We start from the raw sequence: 23,767 nt of genomic DNA on the forward strand, positions 1-23,767 counted from the left end.
TTTTTTATTTCAAAATTCATGTCAGGCTAAATGGCATGCTATGCCATTAACAGGAAAAAAAAATGCCAGAGCTACAGGAATAATAGCTGAGGGGTTGGGATATATGCTAAAAGCTTACATGACTGTTCTAAAGTAATTCTTAAAATATTATGGTTATTTTAACCTCCTTTGATGAAAAAGGATAAATGTTAAGAATTAAGTGAATCCTTTTAATCATACAGCCAGTGAGTGAAGTAGCTGGGATTTGAGCCAATGTTTGTCTTGCATCTAACCACTACACCACCAAAGTAATTTTAAAGATATTTCTTTAAAAAGAGGCAATCATCTCTCCATTACACATTACATTCTACAACCTAAAATAGATTAAATATTTAAAATTTATGATAAAAACAATTTTCAAAGCAAAAATTGTTAGATAATTTTAAAGTTAAGCACTCTGTTTTGAAGGGAATCTTAGGAATTTACAATATTTTCTAAAGCATCTGGGCATTATAGATTGAGATTTAGAGTAGAAAAATTTAGATCCACTATTCTTTCTTCTGCCTAATACAGAGGAGTGTTGTGAGTAGAGAAAATGAGATCAAATATATGAATACATGATAAACACTTTACAATGACCTAAAACAATAACTTACTATGACTAAAGAATGAAAGATAGTACAGTTTAACAAAGTTTTTGTTAGAAGATTAGGAATCAATTGCTTTCATTACAAGAAAGCAATGATGTAACTTAATTGAATGCATATTAGTTCAAGAGTAATAAGGTGTTTTAAAAGGTGCATGGAAATTGCCATTGAGAAATTAATTTGAAATCAGAATCTCAGGCACAGCAACCATATATTCTTATTAAATAGATCTCCAATAGGGCAAAAGAGTTTTCTGTTGATTTTTAAAAAATAACTACTAAAAATGGTACAAATAAACCTATTTATAAAACAGAAATAGAGTCACAGATGTAGAAAACAAACTTATGGTTACCAAGGGGGAAGGGGGGGAGGAATAAATTGGGAGATTGGGATTGACATATACACACTACTATATATAAAATAGATAACTAATAAGAACCTACTGTGTAGCACAGGGAAGTCTACTCAATACTCTGCAATGACCTATATGGGAACAGAATCTAAAAAAGAGTGGATATATGTATATGTGTAACAGAATAACTTTGCTGTACAGCAGAAACTAACGCAACATTGTAAATCAACTATACTCCAATAAAAATTAATTAAAAATAATAAAAATAACTACTACGTTATTCTGAGAAAAAGGGTTTTAAGATCATGCTTAAAATATATGACATATATACACTAATATGTATAAAATAGATAACTAATAAGAACCTGCTGTATAAAAATAAATAAATAAAATTAAATTAAAAAAATATATATATATCTTTAGGCTGCCTCTTCTTCAAATAGTGTGACTCAGCAGTATTGCCCATGGATTACTTTTTTTCAAGTGAAATAACCAATAAGAAGCATTTATAGTTTGTTCCAAAATCATTCAATGAAAATTCAGCCATGTAATGCTGTATCCTCTGTATCATTCAAGGTTTTTAGTTAAAAACAAATATAGAAATGGAAATAAACAAAACCCAAAACAAGCCAACACACACATTCTCTGCCAGCCTGGTGGTATTCTACCAGTCATTATGAAAAGAACATACCCAATTAGTTGTTGTTCCTTGACCCTGGGTTTTCAAATGAGAAATATGTAGAGGAGATTCAGGACTTAAAATTGATGGCCTAGTCTAAAGCAGATCTACCCCAGAAGGCCCAAAGACACATGAGAGAACAGTAAATGAGAATTTGGGAGTTGACTGTTATGAAGCATTACTATAGCAGTGGATGACTCAATTCAGAGAACATGAAAGAACTATGCTCAAAACAGATACTGTACTAGTCTAGCCAAACATATCTGGGTACCGTGGTTGGGTATTTGCATAGAATGCTAGGAACTAGATGCTAGAATAATGATGAATGCTTCCTCAAGGGAGGTAGATACCTCTGCCTACTTCCTAACGAAAAAGTCAATTATTCACAGCATCTGCTTAATTATTCTGCACTTTTCTGAACTGAAATTTCCTGTAAGACCCCCGGAGATATCCTCACACTAACCCTGGTGTTATGTCCGTGTATGTTAAGTTACATGACAAAGAGAATTTTGCAGATAGAATTAAGTTTATGGGCCATAAAATCAGAAAGTTATCCTGGATAATCTAGGTAGATTAAATGTGATTACGACTTTTAAAAGTGGAAGAAAGCTTCAGTCAGAGAGATGAGACTAAAAAAGAGGCAGAAATTTTTGAAATGTGAGTGGAACTCAACCCACCATCGCTGGATTTGAAAATGGAGGAATGAAACCACAAGCTGAGGAATGCAACAGCTTGTAAATTGCGGACTGCCTGCAGATACCAAGAAAACAGTGACCTTGGTCATTTCCAGCGGTAAGAAACTTAGGCCTGCCAACAATCTGAATAAACAAGAAAGTCAGTACTTTTCCCAGAGTTTCCACAAAGCAATATAACCCTGCTGCCAACCTTGATTTTAACCCTATGGGACTCACACCAGACTCTGACCTACAGAACTGCAAATGAATAAACTCGTGTTATTTTAAGCCACTAAGTTTGTGGTAATTTGTTACCACAGGAAACACACACACACATACACAAACAAAAACATCAAAAAAAGATTGTATAGGTTTTTTATAATATGTGCATACCTATATATTATGGCCTATCAATTATGTATTACATTGCTTGACACTCCAGTATATGAGAAGAGGAAACTAGTGTCTCTTTGCATTCCTCCTCCTCTATGCTTCTCTCTCCTGCTCTGAGCATCAGTCTGGTATACCATAAGCTGACACAGTTAGGGTAAGAGGCAGCTTTAGTTTTACTAATAGAATTTTAAATCTCCATTCTTTCACATTTACATTAGCAATAAATTTAAAACATTTACAATCAACTCTATAATTCTAATACAATGTTCTATGTCTTGCCTATAGATCATTGTGTAAAAACTGGAAGCCCAAGAATATACATTATTTATAATTCTTTGACAATGCAAATACGATTCACTGCTAAACCAGCAATTCCATCCAGAGAGCAGCAGAAAGCCTCTTCAACAATATATATACTTGAACCGTATATCATTTGCACCAGCGTCAAATGAATTTTCTTTACTTATATTTAACCAATTAAGTGCTTTAACAGATATTTATCAAATGCTCACTATATAACAGGTATCTATCAGAGAATGAAAGCCATAAGCCACATTTACATAAAATGTAAAAATTATTTCAAGTCTTAATTTATTTTATATTCAAATAATGTATTACTTTTCTGGGTGGTTTTTTTTTTTTTTCTGGTTAATCCAATTAAATTTCATTTTCATTTTGGCAGATAAAACATATACCATAGTTACCATATCATTAAGAACTTTCAGTTTTTGATCAGTTTTTGATTATAAAATTCTTGGACTTTTCTAACATCTTCTTACCTCTAGGCCTGACATTTATTTCCATTTTAGTATAATGTAAGATTGGTATTTTCTTGGATCCTCTGGAATCTTTCTAGATTCCTCAGATTTCTTAGATTCTCTTTTAGTTTGTTTTTTTTTTTCACTGTAGTTTACCTGAAAGTTATTTCTTTCTATCAAAAACCAGAGTTGAAAATAGACTCATGACATGTTTCAACTTTCGGAAGATATCTTCTACTCTTTCTTCAATTATATCTTTCCGCCTTTTTTTTTCCCCCCCATGTTCTTATTCTGGAATGTCTATTAGTCTTTTGTTGGTCCTCTGATATGGAATATGTTATGCCTCAGATTTCCTCTCATGCTTTGCACCTCTTTTTAACTCTTCATTTTGAGAGATAGCCTCAATTTTTTTACTCATAGGGGAGTTTTAATTTAAATTTTTATGAATTATTTTATTGATCTCTAATTTCTTTTATCATAAATTTTTGTTCTTGTTTAGCAGAAATATTATCTTCTCATATTCCTCTAATTTTACTGATTAGAATGTTTTGTTTGCTTTTCTTTTCTTATTTTAATTTTTTTAAGAAGTTATAGTCTCCTCTCTGAATTTCTTCCACAGTCTGCTTATTCTTCCTAAGTAAATTAAATTTTTGTACTGATTTTTCTAAATATCTGCTAATTTTTTGTTGTCCAGTTATATTTATGAATGAAAGCATAGGTTTATTAATTTAGGTAGCTGGCATAGTTTCTTCTGCATAGCTGGCCATTACTCTGAACCAGAGAACTATACCTATAAGCTTATTTGCAGCAGAAAGATATATAGAATATGTTTTACTTCAGTGTTCAGGTAAGTTTAGCTTTCTTTCACCAAAAACAGTGACCAATCCATACACCACACAGTATCCTAGGGGGCAGCAGCCACATTCTGGAAACCCAAGCTCAATTTCATAAGAAGGCATTTCCCTAATTTTCTATCTGGAGAAAAAGACATTAATGTGCATACTCCAGCGATAGGGGAGGGTGGTGAGAGAATTCTGTAAGTATGTGTAAGGTGAATGGTAGTCACTGAAAACAATTTTTAAATTTTTGATAGAGATATTATTTTCCCAATCTGGCTCCTTTTGTTTTTCCTAGAAGAGCAGAAACATTGTGTAGCCTTTGCTGTCTCTTTTTCTTTGAAATATATAAAGAAACTCTAAAATTTCTTCTGTAAAATTTCTTTCCTTGAAATAAAATTTCTCAAGATATTTTCCTTAATTTTATAGTGAAGGAAAAATATACATGTAAAATACATATATTTATATATAACTCATATATTTCTACATGGCAAGAAATGCTATAAAATTGTTATATTGAATATACACAAATATATATACATATATGTATGTATATAAGTAGTCTGTATTATTTATTTCTGGGACTATACTGGCATTTTGGATCATTTCATATTTTGCTGTACAGAACTGTCTCATACTCTGATAGATATATAGAATCTCTGCTTCCTCCCCACTGTATACCTCACTCTTTGTGATTATGACAACCTCTAGCAACCTCACATATTTCCTAATGCCCCTCAAGGGACAGAGAGAGTTCAGATCAATGGCTATACTATATCAACAGCTGGTTTAATCATTTTCCACCAGGTATAATAGTAATAATATACAGTATGTCCTGTCTTTGTCTAACCGCATTTGAAATAATTTGAGTGACTATTCAAGTAACTTCTGTTGACTTTGTGTTCCCTGGAGCGACTAGCATGGTATGAGATAACAGTTAGCTTTTAATAAATACATGCTAAGGACTTCCCTGGCAGTCCAGTGGTTAAGACTCTGTGCTCCCAATGAAGGGGCGTGAGTCCAATCCCTGGTCAGTCAGGGAACTAAGATCCCACATGCTGCAAGGCACGTGGCCAGAGAAAAGAAAAAAGTAAATGTAATAAATACATGCTATGTGAGATGGATCCTCATTCTGTTGGGTGTGGGTGTGGCATTGGCATTAGATGTAACTATATTGACTTATCTTTCGCTAAGTAGATTCTGAATGTCAGAAGTAATGGAGACTTGTGTTTGTGTGTAAAGTGTGTGTGTGTGACTGAGACAGAGAGAGAGAGAGAAAGAAAGAGAATATGGATGTGTTGTACTAGGTCACTATTGAATTCAGGAAATATCTAGGTTTTGAAAAATTCTTTAGAAAGATGGCAAAAAAAATTGTGACATCAGTAACAGTATATGCATCTTAATTTTGTTTAAAGTGTACAGAAATGCAACAGATTTTTTTAAGTTAAATTTGTATCCTGCAACTTTACTGAATTGATTGATTAGTTCCAACATATTTTGCTGGTTTCTTTAAGCTTTTCTATATATAAGATCATGCCATCTGCAGAGACAATTTTACTTCTTCCTTTCTCATTTGGATGACTTTTATTTCTTTGCTTGCCTAATTGCTCTGACTTCCAGTAGTATGTTGAATAGAAGTGCTTAGAATGGGCATTCTTTTTTCTTTATTCTCCTCTGATTTTATAATTTTAAATAATTTGTATCTGTGTTCACAGATTCTTTCTACTGATTGGTCAAATCTGCTGTTGATGTACTCCATTGTATTTTTCATTTCATTCATTGTATTCTTCAACTCCAGAATTTGTTTTGTTCTTTTTATGATTTCTATCTCTTCATTGAACTACTCATTTTGTTCTTGTTTTGTTTTCCTGATTTATTTGCAGTTTGGTAGCTTGCTGAGCTTCCTTAAAATAATGATTTTGAATTCTTTGTCAGGAAATTTGTAGACCTCCATTTCTTTGAGATCCGTTACTGGAAAATTGTTATGTTCTCTTGGTGATGTCATATTTTCTTAATTTTTCATGCTCCTTGAAATCTTATGTTGCTGTCTTCACATTTAAAGAAATAGTCATCTCTTCCAGTCTTACTGATTCCCTTTGGGAATAAAATTACCTTCACCAATCAGGCTAGCTAGAGCTTCTGACCATCTCTCAGGCCTTTTCTATGGATTCACCCACCCGCCAAACACTTATTCCCTCTGGTGCGAGAATTCTTAAATTGTATGATTTTTCTTAATCCCCCAAGGCCAGGCTAGGTTCAGAGGCTTTTGGTTTTGATAGGGTAATGCCCTTAAATTCTTAATTTTGTGTGCCTTCTCCCAATCCCACAGAGTGGGCTGGCTTTCTGCATGTGTTCATGAGCCATCTGCAAAGACTCACTCATTATCCATAGTGGTGCATGGAAGTCTGCCATGGGTGGGAGGTGGGATGATGAGTGAGACACTCAGAGCATTTAGGGTTCCTGTAGCCTAGTTGGGGGGTCTATAGGCAAAGTGTCCCAAGCAGTTTGTAGTCAGGTTCCCTGACTGGGTCCATGATGTGTTTAGTAGGATGCATAGCCCTTAGATGTTTTCCAAGCCTGGTTACTCTCAGTCTCTCACAATCCACAGCCATGCTACTCATGGCTTGCCTCATTATTGCTGGTGAGGAAAGAAAGAAGTGGATTTTTGGCCAGCATCCCACATGTCTGGGAAGCTGAGTTCTCACTTGCTACTCTCTCACTTTCCCCCATGGGAGAAATCACAGGCTGAGGTTGTGTCTCTTGACACTGAGCTGTGCTGCTATGGAAGGAGGGATGATGTGGATAAAGTGAATCTGTTCTTCTTACCCTCTTCAATGTGTCTGTTCTCTGCTTTGTTTTTTTTTTGCCCCATCAGTGTGCTGGAACTTCTCTGCTGAGCTCCCAGACTCCCACAAAGGTACACTTGTCTGTGGGTGGTAGTCAAAGTCAATGCTCTATGAGGGAATGACAGCAGAAAACTCATATTCCACCATCTTGCTGATGACATTTCTCCATCAAAACAACATTTCTTATTAATATTTAGTTCGCTATACTTCCTATAAGCATGAGCTTTGTCTAACTTGTCTTTCTGTTCCATGGTAGGCAATGATATTTTCTTAGTAAATTACATCATAGGTAGGCAGATGATATAATGTGATGGGTAGGAGTTGTGAGGTGTTCTAGCACTTGGGCTCTAATAATTTCTGCATGAAATTCTTGCAAGATGCAGAGAAGAGGGTCTTTCAGCTCCACAAACTAGGAGAGAAAATACCCGTCTCCAGCTTAGTGTAGAAGTTCTTGGTTCAGGTCTCTGAGTATAATTTTTAAATGATTTCTTATAGTTAAAAAGCTAAATTTCTCTTGATAACAAATATGTTCAATGAAACAATTGGGGAATTCAGAAACTACTCAACCAAAGGGGACCATATTTTCACTTCCATATACACCTAGAGAAGTGTACAAGCTTCATAAAATAGTCCCTTGAATCTCACTTTTCTTTATCTAGTTTATAAATTGAAATGAGATGATACAAATGGGATTTTAAACATTTATAAAACTTGTAAGTGATGGATCATATTTCGGTTCTGAAACAGAAGTTACCAGCTTTGCATTTTTGTGCTGTGTATTCTAGGTGCCAGGAAGTTTTATTTTAGCCAAATTACTTAGCATATTTTCTTAATTATCAATGATATATTTTTTATTTTTAAAATTTTTCTAAAGGGAATATGTGTTTTATAATTTATAAATATATTTTATGTGATAGTATTTAGTTCTTGTTTTCATCAAAGCTATAATTTAATTATAGTCCTCTTAAACAATCTAAGGCATCTTAGATTCAGAAAATATGTTACACCATTCATTGTTTTCACAGATATTTATTCAGTGTCTGCTCAGATCTAGACTATGTATAGGTACCAGATACGTAACAACTGATAAGACAAAGATGATCTCTGCTCACTGTGGTAGAGAAAAATAAATATACGTATATTTTGAAATTCTATATTAAACAATATTTACAGGACTGAATTTTTTAAAAAATCAGTTTTTATATCATTACAACTGTGATCCCTATTGTAATGACATTGTTTCTTTCCTCTCTCTCTCTTCCACATGGATAAAGCCAAGAAATCAAGGACTGGTTCAGATTAGCTGCTTTCCCATACCAGGCTGCTGAAACCAAAGCTGAGACCACCCCCTTGATAGTCCAAGAAGAAGGATGCAGCTGCGGTAATTTTCACCCAAACCAGAGACTTAAAACTCAGGTTACTCTTTATATTTGAGTGCTTTATTTCTATATGTCCTATTTAAAGAATCAATTCTGATTGTTCTCACTTCACTTAATTTTTTTTTAATCTAGCATTCATATATGGAAATTTTAATTTGAAAGATCCTATAAGAGCGATTGGGTGCTGTTCTCACTTTAACCAAATCGACCTGAGATTCCAAGGTGTCTTACTCTTGTGATACAACTCTCTCAGTTTTTACATTTTGATACACTCCACCACGTTCTTTACAATATACTTACCTATAGCCCCAGAATGGTTGGCTCTTAGCAATCTTTTATGATACCAGTCCAGACTCCTTTCTCTTTTACGGTGAATTCCCCTTTAGAAGCTCCTGGGCCTATACTTATCATCCTGGCTCATTTCTCCAGATCATATCAATGCACCAGACATATTCTAATGAAATTGAATCTCAAAAGTGGTGTGGTAGAAGTCTTGAAATTTTTTCTCCCAGGGCATTCATTGACCCTTATGCAGATTGGGCCACCTCATCCCGGTAATCTTAAAATCCTCTGACAATGAGAGAGAAGCAAGGGCAGGCTTCTGCATTCCAGGCTTTCTCCAGAATAATGGAGGCTCTAATGTAAATGTGACAGCAAAATTTGTAACTACTCTTGTGGCACAGGCACTGACTTATAAAAATAGTATCTAGTGCAAAACTTCTGACTTAATGGCTGATCTGTCTAGTCTACATTTCTCACATATGCATAACTGAAAGCTATCATTCAAATAATTCTTTCCAGGATGATTATGCTACTAGAAATTAGAATATCCTTGAAATGTTTAAATGTCAATTTCTCTCTCTAAAAATAATAAAAACTAGGTACCAGATATGTAACAACTGGTAAGACAAATAATAAATAGCTATTTTATGAACTCTCCCCTCAACACAAGTAAAAGTACATTTGGTAGTAGAAGGTACTTTGGGCAGAAATAAAAGAAAGAACTATTCTGGCCATATCATTTCAGGAAATGATTTGTGAAGGAATTGATGTCACACGAGTAAGGAAAAATTAATTGAGCATAACCATGAGGAGCCAGGATTGGGAAATTGTTACAAATATCATACACAAACACCACAAGGTGAGAGGCCATGGGATGTCAGACAGCTAACATCCACTGAATCTGGCAAAGGTACAGAGTTCAGGGAGTGCAATTATTGAAAAATGATGCTAGAATTATCAAAAGGTTCAGATTATGAAAGCCCTTGGATTTAATGATATGGTTTTCAATTTTATTATGAAATGAATGAAAAAGGTGAAATATCTTAAACATAAGAAAAGACAGGATTAAATTTGATTTTTTAGAAACTTAACTTTATAGTATAAGAGCAGGCTAGATGTTATATAAAAATAGAGGCAATGAGATCAACTTAGGAGGCTGTTTATGTTTTTATGGTATGTCTTCAGGCTGAAGGTCTTTCTGAGGTTTGTCTACAATGAATGACTCCAGAGTTGTGATTTTTGGAAAGTGCCTGACTTCCTAAACCAATGTGGTAATCTGTGCAAGTAATTCTTTTTTTTTTTAACACCTTTATTAGAGTATAATTGCTTTACAATGGTGTGTTAGTTTCTGCTTTATAACAAAGTGAATCAGTTATACATATACATATATCCCCATATCTCCTCCCTCTTGCGTCTCCCTGCCTCCCACCCTCCCTATCCCACCCCTCTAGGTGGTCACAAAGCACCAAGCTGATCTCCCTGTGCGATGCGGCTGCTTCCCACTAGCTATCTATTTTATGTTTGGTAGTGTATATATGTCCATGCCACTCTCTCACTTTGTCCCAGCTTACCCTTCCTCCTCCCCGTGTCCTCAAGTCCATTCTCTACATCTGCGTCTTTATTCCTGTCCTGCCCCTATGTTCTTCAGAACCACTTTGTTTTTCTTTAGTGCAAGTAATTCTGATTAAAGCAGAGGAATGGAAAAGACCCCTTTCTTTTTCCTCAACTACCATATTTGTATCAGGCTGACTTGCTGTGTGCACTGTACATGTTATAAGCTTACTTTGTAAGGTAAAATATTATTTTTGTTAATAACAAATAAGCAAAAGAAGCTTAACACTCTTTGCATGCAAAGCAAAAGTATGATCACAGGCTGGGAATGATTAAGGGTTTGGGGAATAAATATCAAAACCTATCAAATGGAGCAAATAACTCAGCTCTTAAATAGAGGTGAGTTAAGATGATCAGAAGAAATCAATATAATGTTGCCATCTGTAATACAAGCTTTTCTAAGGTCAATAGCCCACTTCTTTGGGGAGTCAAAATTATTTCATTTTAGTTTCATCACATTAATTACAATCAAAGGTGGATTCTGTATCCATCTTTATTACCATATCTCTGTCTACCTTTCCTGAGCCTGGCTAATGAATTATACTAATAAATAAAATACTGAGAACACAGTCTCAGCACACCAGGAGGTCTGCCTATGTGGAAAGATAGGGGAGTCCTGTTCAAAACCAGAACTGTTGTGGAGATAACTTATGTGAAGGAGATAGACTGATGATTATGTAGGGCATGGGCACCATAAATTTGGGTGCATGATGTTAGAATCTGCAATAGTCTAGAAAGTATAAAACTGAAGGATAGCTGAGATTTGGTCATTATTTTGAAAAAATTTTAAGGTGGGCATATCAGGAGATTTTTTTTTATCCTAACATTGCTACTACCAGCTCTACAATCTTCTTTGTGACAATGTACTTAATATAAAAGGAGGAATTTAGAGTAAATATCACCTATAATCCTTCAACCCCTGAATCATGTGAATCTGTATTGTAGTTTAGGGAAAATATATTTATTTTTAAGGCTTCAGATACGTATTTTTATATAAATATTTAAATAGACTAAAAGCATAGATATAAAAAAGCATATATATAATAAAGAAAAAATGTTCCAAATGAATGACAGAGAAATACAATAAGAATATACATAATTATCAGGAAAATACACAATGAAACATATAAGGCATGGTGATGTTAGATACAACTGGAATCTATACACCGTCAGGAGTTGCAGCATGTTTAGGATAAAACTATAAAATATATGACTATTAGGGTTAATGAAAATCTATGAATGAGATAATCTTATACTTTTTTAATAACAGTTTACAGTAAATCCAGGCCCTATCATTTTTAGATAATATTGATCACCATCTAAAACTGCTCAATTTTCATCTTTATTTTGGAAATGCATGACAATGTACGGATATATAAAGAATAAAGAAAATAACTAATAAATGAATGAATAAATAAAGAAGAAAGAAAATAAAACTAATGACATCAGAAACCCAGGTTCCTTTTAATCTTACTGTGTCAACTTAGCTAACCTCATTGTGATGCAGGAGGGTGTATGTCACAGCTCCAGGCATCCTAACCAAGAAAAGTACCCAATCAATGAAGAATTAATTACACCTTTCCCCACCATATTAATCTCTTTATACTAAAAAAATCCCCAAATCGTCTCACCAGGCTTGCTCTCAAAAAAACTTTTTGGGGCTTCCCTGGTGATGCAGTGGTTAAGAATCCGCCTGCCAATGCAGGGGACATGGGTTCGATCTCTGGTCCGGGAAGATCCCACATGCCGTGGAGCAACTAAGTCCGTGAGCCACAACTACTGAGCCTGTGCGCCACAACTACTGAGCCCGCATGCCTGCCTAGAGCCCATGCTCCGCAACAAGAGAAGCTACGAATGAGAAGCCTGTGCACAGCAATGAAGAGTAGCCCCCGCTTGCCGCAACTAGAGAAAGCCCGTGCACAGCAACGAAGACCCAACACAGCCAAAAATAAAAACAAATAAATACATTTATTAAAAAATAAATAAATAAATCTTTAAAAAAAAAAACTTTTTGGATTGCACTGCATCATTGGCTCAGATATAAATAAATCACTGTTAAGGAAAATGGCATTGTTATTACTGGTTCCCTATGGTTGTTTAGAAAAGGGAGGATTGCCCAAATATAATCATGAGATTACACCACCAAGGAAGGAGGGAAGTGATCGCCACCCACAGCCAGTTTATCACAGAGCCATGTGCCAGCCTGTCTTTAGTATTTCAGGCCAGCAGATGAATTATTAAAAATTAAATAGAAGACAATTTCTGCTCTTTAAAAATGTAAGAGCTTTGGGGCAAATCAAAATGTACATAAGAATACAAAAGTATATGCAGAGACAATACATATACGAACCAACTTAACAGTAAAAAGCAGCCACCAAAATATCTAGTACATTAAATAAATTAATTTTATCAATACATTTTTTAAGCCACTATTTCCAAAATGTTTTTATTTCAAGATGTAATTAGATTTTTAAAATATTGCTGATATATCTTACTTTTTTTTCATACTAAGTCTTTGAAATTCAGTGTGTATTTACACTTAAAGCACATCTCAACTTCAACTATTCACTTGAAGCATTTAAAGCACATTTCAATTTCAAGTGTTCAATAGACACATGTAGCTAATGGCTACAATACTGGAGAGACCAGCAAATCTTTCTGGGAACTACAGCTTTTGTAACAACACACCAATTTGATCTCTCTCTCTTCAATTCTCAGGAAATTGTGTGTAAGCATTAAGAATGATTCAGGTATATTCAGGAGAATTTAACAAAGGGTCTGTTACTCCTAAAAGAGAACATAAGCAAAACATTCTCTGACATAAATCGTACCAATGTTTTCTTAGGTCAGTCTCCCAAGACAATAGAAATAAAAGCAAAAATAGACAAATGGGACCTAATCAAACTTGTAGGCTTTTGCACAGTGAAGGAAACCATAACCAAAATGAAAAGACAACCTACAGATTGGGAGAAAATATTTGCAAATGATGTGACTGACAAGGGCTTAATTTCCAAAACATACAAACAGCTCATACAACACAATAATGAAAAACTAAACCACCCAATCAAAAAATGGGGAGAAGACTTAAATAGACATTTCTCCAAAGAAGACATACAGATGGCCAACAGGCACATGAAAAATGCTCAGCATCGCTAATTATTAGAGAAATGCAAATCAAAACTACAATGAGGTACCACCTCACACCAGTCAGAATGGCCATCAATAAAAAGTCTACAAACAACAAATGCTGGAGAGGGTGTGGAGAAAAGGGGACCCTCTTATACTGTGGTGGGAATGTAAATTGGTGCAGTCACTATAGAAAACAGTATGGAGGATCCTCAAAAAACTAAAAATAGAGTTGCCATATGATCCAGCAATCCCACTCCTGGGCATATACTCAGACAAAACTGTAATTTGAAAAGATACATGTACTCCTATGTTCATAGCAGCACTATTTACAATAGCCAAGACATAGAAACAGCCTAAATGTCCATCAACAAATGAATGGATAAAGAAGATGTGTTATATATATACAATGGAATATTACTCAACCATCAAAAAGAATGAAATAATGCCATTTGCAGCAACATGGATGGACCTAGAGACTATCATACTAATTGAAGTAAGTCAGGAAGAGAAAGACAAGTACCATACGATATCGCTTATGTGTGGAATCTAAAATACAGCCCAAATCAACATATCTACAAAATAAAAACAGACTCACAGACATAGAGAACAGACTTGTGGTTGCCAGGGGAAGGAGGTAGGGGAGGGAAGGATTGAGAGTTTGGGATTAGCAGAGGCAAACATATATAGGATGGATAAACAACAAGTTCCTACTGTATAGCATAGGGAACTATATTCAATATCCTGTGACAAACAATAATGGAAAAGAATATGAAAAAGCATATATATATGCATAAATGAGTCACTTTGCTGTACAGCAGAAATTAACACAACATTGTAAATCAACTATACATCAATAAAATTTAAATAAAATAAAATAACTTTAATGGTCAATGTGAGAGTCACATGGGAGGTGTGTTCCCTTCCAGGGCTCTTCACTGCCATCCTCAAAGCTGGTTAGTGCAGGGAGGTAGGGCAGAGTTAGTTCCAGTTTTCTCCCAGAAGGGGTTTAGGGGGTCCCAGCCAGCTGAGTCCCTCAGCACCTACTTCTGACCTGAGTGATCTTGGACAAACTATTTCATCTTTACAGGTGTCTGTAACTTCATATGTAAAATAAGGATAATAATCTAGCCGAGTAACACTGTTATCGAATTACTATCAACATGAAGCAAAATGATCACATTATGTACCTAGCATCATGAGTAGCACACAGGAGCTCAATAAATATTAGCTGTAATTATGAAATTGGTAGAATTAGGTGTTGAAAGTAGATAAATAATTGTTGGCTGTATTTTTCCCCATTCTTTCAAAAAAGATGTATTGTTTGCATGTTCATAATTGATATTCTGATATTATGGCTTCCAAATGATAAATTTAAGTACTTTGCTTTAATATTAGAAAAATTTGCTGAATAACTATTACATAATTTGGGAAAACATAAGTTTGATTCTGTCTAAATTTATCCTTAATTTATAAGTCAAAGGACAGCCAGCAAATACTTCGCAGACAATTGTTCACCCTTTTTTCTTTGGTTGAAAAGTGAACAGATTGAAAGAAATGCACATATTTCTCAGTACCCATTTAATTGACTCAATATACTAGCTATGTAATAATTCCATGGTTTTAAAATGTTTCAGCTGAATTCTATGCAAGGCAGCACACAGAAAAGGAAGATAAAAAGCATGTTTCAGTCAGATACACCTAACTAATCAGCTAAGATCTAACTTGAACAGAAAACTAAATCTTTGAACGTAGGAAATCTTACTTTTGATATTATTAAATGGTTTGTCGGTTCTATAGCTAAAGATAATATAGTGACAATCTATCGTGCCTTTTTCCATGATGGCTCTTGAAAGCAAGGAGCATAATATAACTCTTAAAAATAAACAATTAGGTAAAGTTTGTTTTGTTTTGTTTTACTTTTCCATTTCCAGAAAAAAAAAAAAAGTGTGACAGAAGAAATAAATTTACATATGGTGAGAAAAATTTAAGTAAATCAAATTCAGAAATCTTCCTGTCACTACATTAAAATGTACTGATTGAATGATTAGTACTTTGCAAAAAAGACATAATTATTTTGACAATGATGTTTTATGTCAATCAGTCAAATGCCTATCTTAAAAGATTTGTTTATGGGAGAAAAAGTATTTATTTACTACAAATAGATTCTCCATATTCTATTCAAAACTCTTTTTTAAAAAAATTAGTTGTTGTCACAAGCATAAGGATACATTACTTGAATGTATATGTTGATAGGGTGAGAAATCCATGTGGAATTAATAGAGATACAATTATAATGAGTAACCCATGGGGCTTTACCTATTTGTTATGGTAATCATTTACTTGTGTGCCAGTTAAAAGAATTAGCAGAAAAATTAGAAACATTTTAAAGAATTTGATAGTTGATATTGCAAAACATGCTAAGTAACACATGAGAGATATGATATGGTGTTTCTTCAAACTCATTTTGGAGATTAGTGTTTACTTTCCAATGTCACACAAAACAAGGATCTATATTTTTTCAATCCTTACGGCATTTAGATATCTTAATCTGATGCTGTTCATTTTGCAGAAAATGAGCCATGTATAGATTTCTGCTTGATTGACCACGAACAAATTAAAGAAATTACTTTAGGCCCCTCAAAAGTATTAAGGCTATTAAGTCTGAAATAGGATGCAGAAAATAAATGGTCCCCTGTTAAAGTCATTTTGGGGCCTCTGAAGGAGTTTTGGGTTAGGTTGGGCCCAGAAAGGTTAAGGAAGAAACTAAAATCAAGGGCAAGAGAAGCCAGCACCAGATGCAACAGGATGGACATTCTTTCTTTCACACTACTGATCTGTCCCCATGTGAGTTTGCAAAGAGAATTTCCTGTCATTCTTGATCACACTTAGTAAAAAGAGAAATTCAGGAATTTACACGCATATTTTTAGAAGTCTAGCAGAACACTGTATGATTATGAGAGACTTGAAGAAATCAATTTAAAGCCACACAATTTTCATTGACAACAGAAATGCATGATGCTAATTAATTTTTCAGTTTTGCTCTGACTACCAAGAGACTCAGAGATAAATGTTACTTAAATGCCCTTTCATTATTATAAACTTTTTTAAACCATTCTTTTTATCTGTTATATCCACTATAATTACCCCAAGTGTACACATATTTGCATATGCTTAGCATATTATTAAATGATGTTTATTAATTATTAATAAATATGGGTGTGATTTAGATCTAAACTGAGTAGATCTAGTTTATTTCTGGTCTACTTATGTTGAGTTAATAATATACTGTGCTACAATAAAAATAATTTAAAATCTACTAATGAAGTCCTTGATCAAATGGCCTGTTTTTTTCAAGCCATTAGGGAGAAAGTTAACTAATTTGTTAGTGATTATTAGGACTACATGAGTATGAGATATTAGTTAACCCCAAAGAAAAGAAAGTTATTTAGTGTTTGGCTTTCCTCATATACTGCTTAATCATTTGTTTCAAGTTTTCAATATAATTTATTTATTGTTTTCTTTGCCTCCCTGTGATCATTAATTTCATTGCCAAAACAAGGATTTTTAGATTTGCATAATAAATAATTTTCAAGTAACTTTCACACATTATTTTAAATCTTCCACACAACACCCACATGCAATAGGTAGAGTGGGGCTTATTTTCTCATTTATTCACTGATAATGAAAATGAGGCTTGTTAACCTGGTAAAAACCCCATGCCTATCTAGTAGAACATTTAGAATCAATTACAGTTCTTTCTGTTTCAAACCTTGAGCTTCTTTTCCACCACATTAATACATAACATTTTCCTACCTTTGTGAGATATCGATAATTTCAGCATTGTAATAATGTAATCAGAGTAGAAAATTTAAAACTCACAACTTAAAAAAATTCTTGTTTGAATTATTATTTTTTGCTTTACTTTTTAACTTCATTAGTCTCATCAAGGCCATAAAATCAAGATAGATATACAATATGTGTAATACCTAGTAACATAATAAATACTATAAAACATTTGGAGATGTACAAAAAGCAGATGAAAAAAATAAAGCATTCTTATAATTAGTCTTTCCCAAGGTAACAATTATTAATAGTTTAAGTGCTATTTTCATAATTAAAATTGATAACAAATATGCAATATTTCACATTTATATTTTACTCATTTTCTTTTTAAGTGTACCATATTGTTCATAAATATTTGTAATATTTTACATGTGCCTATGCACCTGTAGCATTCGTAGATGTATAAAAAAATTTACAAACTTAAAAACATTGTTTTAAATATTATCTCCCTAGCTTAGCATGGCTTTGTGAAAACTTTTCTGCTATTCAATTATTTTTAAAATACTACTAAAAATCATCTTTAAAGTATACAAAAATGTTAAAATTTGATATAGCAAGATTGATACAACCATTCCTCAATGACTGAACTTTAAATTGTTTCTTTCAGCATAGCAATACCTCATATGCTTTCTGATAACCCTAAATCCCCATTATTACTCTCCTATATTTGGTCCTATAGCATAAATGCTTTCCCCCTTTCAATGCATTTCCTATATGGAGTCAGTCATCTTCAAATACAGTCTTGATGTTGTTACCTCCCTAATTGCTGTCTATTTTCCCCAAGATTTACATTTGACCATTAGAAAGCATGAGTTTGAATTAGGAGGGTCCACATATACACTTAAAAAAAAAAAAAAAACCTACAGTACTACAAGATCTGTTGTTGGTTGAATCTGCAGATGTGGAACCTGTGATACAGGGGCAACTATGGGACTTGAGCATCCTGGGTTTTGGCATATACCTTCAGTCCTGTAACCAATCCCTCACAGATACAGAGGGACCGACAATTGTAAGCACTTCGAAATCTTTTCAGGTCCTACCAGGTACTGCATGAATTGACCCGATTGCCTTGCCATTCTCTTAATCAGCATATCAGTTTTCACCATTTTCCAATTACACTGGTCAAACTTCTTCCCACCTCAGGGCTTTCACACATGTTGTTCTGGCTATATATAATAACACCTCCACTGGTATTATCCCAGCTACCAACACCTAGAATAGTAGCTAATACTCTTGAAAATCTTATATACAATCTTTGTCAACCTACTAGTTAAAAAAAAAAAAATGATCACTATGGACTGAATTATATTGCTCTCGAATTCATACGTTGGAGTCCTAACCCTCCATGTGAGTGTATTGGAGATAGGACCTTTAAGGAGGTCCTAAACCTTAAGGATTATGGTTAAAAGAAGTTAAAAGGGTGGCACCCTAATACGATAGGAATAAGAAGAGAACGAGACACCAGAGTTTTCTGCCTCTTTCTCTGCCATGTGAGGATACAGTGAGAGGCAGCCAGGAAGAGTCTTCACCAGAAATGGAACTCTGCCAGAACCTTGATCTTAGACTTACCAGCCTCCAGACCTATGACAAATAAATTTCTGTCGTTTAAACCACCCAACCTATGATGTTTTGTTATAGCAGCCTGCACAGACTAAAATACTAACTTAATATTCACAACAATTTTGTGCAGTAGGTAGATTAAATATAATGCTTTGGTATATTTACAGATTAGGTCACAGAAGTTTAGAGACATTAGGTAACTTACTCAAAAACAAAAGGACTAGTTTAGAATAGAACTAGGCCACTTGACTTTTCCTGGGAAACTCCTATTCATAACTCAAGTGTCAGTTTAAATGACATCTCCTGAAAGGAGGTATAGATGAATCTTGAGCCAAGTTAGTTAGGCCTGTTTTATACTCTTAAATTGCATTATATATCCCTATTTTAGAAATAGAACTGAATATTTATTTGCATTTATTATCTTTTTACCACACCATTTTGGAATCTTATGAGAATAGGGATCTTGTCTCCCCTCTTTACCTCTGTATCTCAGCTATTGTCACAGTGGTCACCACTTAGTAAACCTCAATAAATACATGCTGAATGAATTAACTCTCAACACAATTTTCAAATATTTCATTGAAGTGTGTGCATAGATTTGGAATTGATGGTAAAAGCATATTAATGTGCATTTAAAATAATAGCTTTCCTGTTTATTAAATGATGCTTGTTGAAATTATAAAAAATGGAGAAAAGTATAAATCACTAGTTGTTTTATAACCATCACCAGAAATGACTACCTTTTATTATGTGCTTTTCTAAGCTATTTATAAAATCAGATGAGTCTACATATTTAAAAGTAATATTTCTTGTTAAACTTTATTATAAATAAAATATATGATCATCAGAGAAAATTGAGAGTTCACTCTGTATGGAAATTAGATTAATGCCATCAATTAGCCTTGGTCTATGCTATGAAAAGGTGTTAGATAAGGTCTGAATTTATACCACCTTTCTACATGGATTGTTCTAGGTAAACCTAGGAATTAATTTAAAAGTTGACTAGAATATGTACAAAGCCTGATACCTAGTGAGAAGTAAATTACAACATCAACTTTCAGCTGGGAAATCCTACAAAAAATACATACTCACAAACACCTCCACGAAAGCACACACACACACACACACATACAGACATACTGTCAACCCTAGTAAAGAAAAGATCACAAGCAAAGTCTCCTAACCACATGAGGAAATGAACTAACTTGAGAGTCAGCAAATTCAATATGCAGAAAAATTAGCTCCCTAAACTAGAGAGCACATATAAATAACTCCAGTGAGTATCCTTAATTTCAAGTCATATTCTCCAAATCTATTATTTTCTTCTTTTTCTGAAGTATTTTTATGTTTTAATGTGTTCTGGAAGATGTTCTTTGCCTAGCACTAATTCAAATTGCCACTTTGCCAACTCAATGCTTTACTACTTCTAAAGTGGTTTTAATTCTGAAATCGCATTTTTAGTTTCCTATTGTTTTTCCTTCTAATTTTGATTGAACTTCTCTTATAATTTTCTGCTTCTGTTTCAGAGAGAACAAATATTCTTATTTTAAAAATATGAAAAATTTATTTAAATTCATAGAACTCAATACACATGTTCTTCTGAGTTTTCAATATAGCTTTCTCTTTACATTATTTTTACAGTTTGTTTACTGCATCTAGTTTTTTCATTCTTTACTTGTCCTTGATCGGTGAACTACTAGCCATTGTTGGTCTGTGGAAATGGGTATGAGGATTGGCTGAAGTGAAGTCAAAATTGTTTCACGAATCTAAATATGAAGAGTTGCTGGATGAAGACTCCCAGATTGTTTTCCTCTTCTGCTCTATAAGAGTGAAGGCTTCTACTGTTGATGGCTTAATATTCCAGTGCAGAATAAAGGAATACTGAAATCTCTAGTGTCTAGAGCTGACATGTTTCCAACATCACCTACACCGCTTTATACCTTTTATTCAAAATTTTGGTTAGTGTCTTCCATATGCTAAATAATGGGGATTTATCGGTAATAAAACAGACAAAAATTCTACCTTCCTGACACGCAAATCTACCTCGAACTCTTTCCAGGATGTAACATGTTCATGTCAGTCATTCTATCTACTTCCATCTCCCACCATTGTTTTCTGGGACTTAAAAACCTAAATGGATGTGGAAAGATATAGAAGAGACGGAAGGCTTTACATGGATCAAAAAGTTGCATCCACACAGTAGAGAATAGCTACCTCACTTTCCATTTGTTTTAAGCAATTAGTTTTTAAGTTAGGGACGTGAAGAGTGCTTAATTCCTCTCCTTACATTTAAAAAATATATTTAGAAGCATCCATTTTATGAGGTGAAATCCAATGTCAAAAAGCAAAATGGGTATACTGTTCTTTAATAGAGTTTAGTTGGTTTTAGAATTACCAGATATTTTCCTGGATTCTTTCTTTCTCATTTTTATTATTTTTGAGCTCATTTTTTTCATTATTTTATTTTCCTTTCCTTATTTTCATTCTATCTTAATGGTTATTTAAGTGAATGTTAAAATAGATTGTGTAAGGATCTTGTTTCTAGACTCAATTTTAAATCAGAAGCCCTAAAAATATTATATATTCAAATAGTCTATATTTTCAAAGGAAGTATAGAGTGAAACTAAAAATTATGCTCTCAGGTGTCAATGTTTCATTTAGCATGTGAGATCCACAGTAGTGTAGAAGCTATGATACTATCTTAAGTTACTCCACTTTTCTGAGTTCCTCACGTGTAAACCTGGGTAACGATGCCATCCATTAATCTATTTCATTAAGTGATTAACATAATATGTGGAACACTCAAAGAATGTCTAGCAAATACCTAAATTATTATTAGTAGATATTATTATTATCATTTCAGTACACCTTCAATGCAATAAAGTGATAAACATTTTAAGAAAAAAATGTCAAAGGTAGAAGTTCAGAAAAAAGAGCAGCATAATGATTTAAGAATTCTGTCTCACTTTAGGGTTAGGTAGTAAATTAACTAAGAATAAATCACACTAATAAGGTTGATATAATCTGAGTCATGTAAAAGAGCTACAGGTAGCTGAAATAGGATGAAGATCCAGTAGTTATATCAGCATATTAACCAAACAGGAAGATGAGAATCATAGCCCAGAATCATAAAAACAAAAACAAAACTAAACTACAAAAACCTCTAAGCTTTATCCAGTGTTTGAGCAGGGTTGAGCCTTGAATTAAATTAGAATAAAAATACTTTAAATGTAGAATTATAGATTATTAACTAGAAGAAAAGAGATTAAAAACCATAAACAATTCCAATTAAAATGTTAGAAATGAAATGCAAACTGTGAAAACCTCTGGGAGTCTTTCCTTGATCGTTGTATTCAAAATACCCCTATCTGGAATCATTCTCTTCATATCCTTCTTCGTTTTCTTTTGCACCACTATTATTCTCTGGTACTACGATGTTTATTCATTATTTCTTTCATCTCTCCCCAAGTGGAATGCAATATCCTCAATGTTAAGAACAGCAACTAATACATAGTCTGAGCAAAATAAATATTTTCTGGATAAATACATACGCATCTCTGAATAAATAAAAGAATCAGCCTGAAAATCAATTGTGATTGCAAATACAACAAAAATTTGACAGTAATAATTCCCATTTATTTTGGCCCAAACTAAAATATTTAGTGATGTACTCAGGATCACGAAATTTAAAAAATATAAACTTGAACAGTATGAAGACGATCAATGGTTCTTCTTTAGAAAACTTAATAGCAGAAATTTGAAAATTCTCCCCAGATTAATTTTCAATTAAAATTTCAATATTAAGCAATTTCAAACAAAATTTCAGAAGGATCATAAATTTACCCAGAAAAGAAAATGTGTGGAAACAATAAAATAATATTTCAAAATGGCACATTGATTGTTCTCTACCAAATATTAAAATTTAAGTTAACATGATAATTATATTTGTTTGATATGAAGGAAAATATTCAATAGATACTTACATAAATAAACATAATTGCCGTATACACTAACAGTCTAAAAAAGTGTTTATTATATACAGGCAACTTCACATATACTCATACAAATACAACACACCAAATGATGATATAGGTAAAATTTAATAAAAGTTGGTGGCAAAACTGAGTATTAATTGGAAAGACATACATTCAGATTCATACCTTATTGTATACAGGCAAAAAATTCCATACTGGTGAAATACCTTCCTAAAAGTGGCATAAATTTTAATTGGCAATAGAAATGGAAAGTGTTCTATTTGAAGTAATTGCTTTTAATCATTAAAGTTTACACAATAGATAAAAATATAAGGTAACATTCTGTTTAAAAAGTAAAACTTCTGAAAAAATTACAAAATTTAAAATTAAAAGTAGGTCAGAAATAGGACAGGACTTCCCTGGTAGCACAGTGGTTAAGAATCCACCTGCCAATGCAGGGGACACGGGTCCAAGCCCTGGTCCGGGAAGATCCCACATGCTGCAGAGCAACTAAGCCCATGTGCCATACCTACTGAGCCTGCGCTCTAGAGCTCACGAGCCACAACTACTAAGCCTGCATGCCACAACTACTGAAGCCCACATGCCTAGAGCCCGTGCTCCACAAGAGAAGCCACTGCAATGAGAAGCCCACGCACTGCAACGAAGAGAAGCCCCCACTAGCTGCAACTAGAGAAAGCCCGCATGCAGCAATGAAGACCCGACGCAGCCAAAAATAAATATATAAATTAATTCATTTTAAGAAATAGAAATATGACAAAGGGCTATTATTAAAAACTGAACTTACACAAATGGCAAGATATATAT

The sequence above is a fragment of the Balaenoptera ricei genome, chromosome 10 (genome assembly GCF_028023285.1).
Source record: "Balaenoptera ricei isolate mBalRic1 chromosome 10, mBalRic1.hap2, whole genome shotgun sequence".
Lineage (NCBI taxonomy): Eukaryota > Metazoa > Chordata > Mammalia > Artiodactyla > Balaenopteridae > Balaenoptera > Balaenoptera ricei.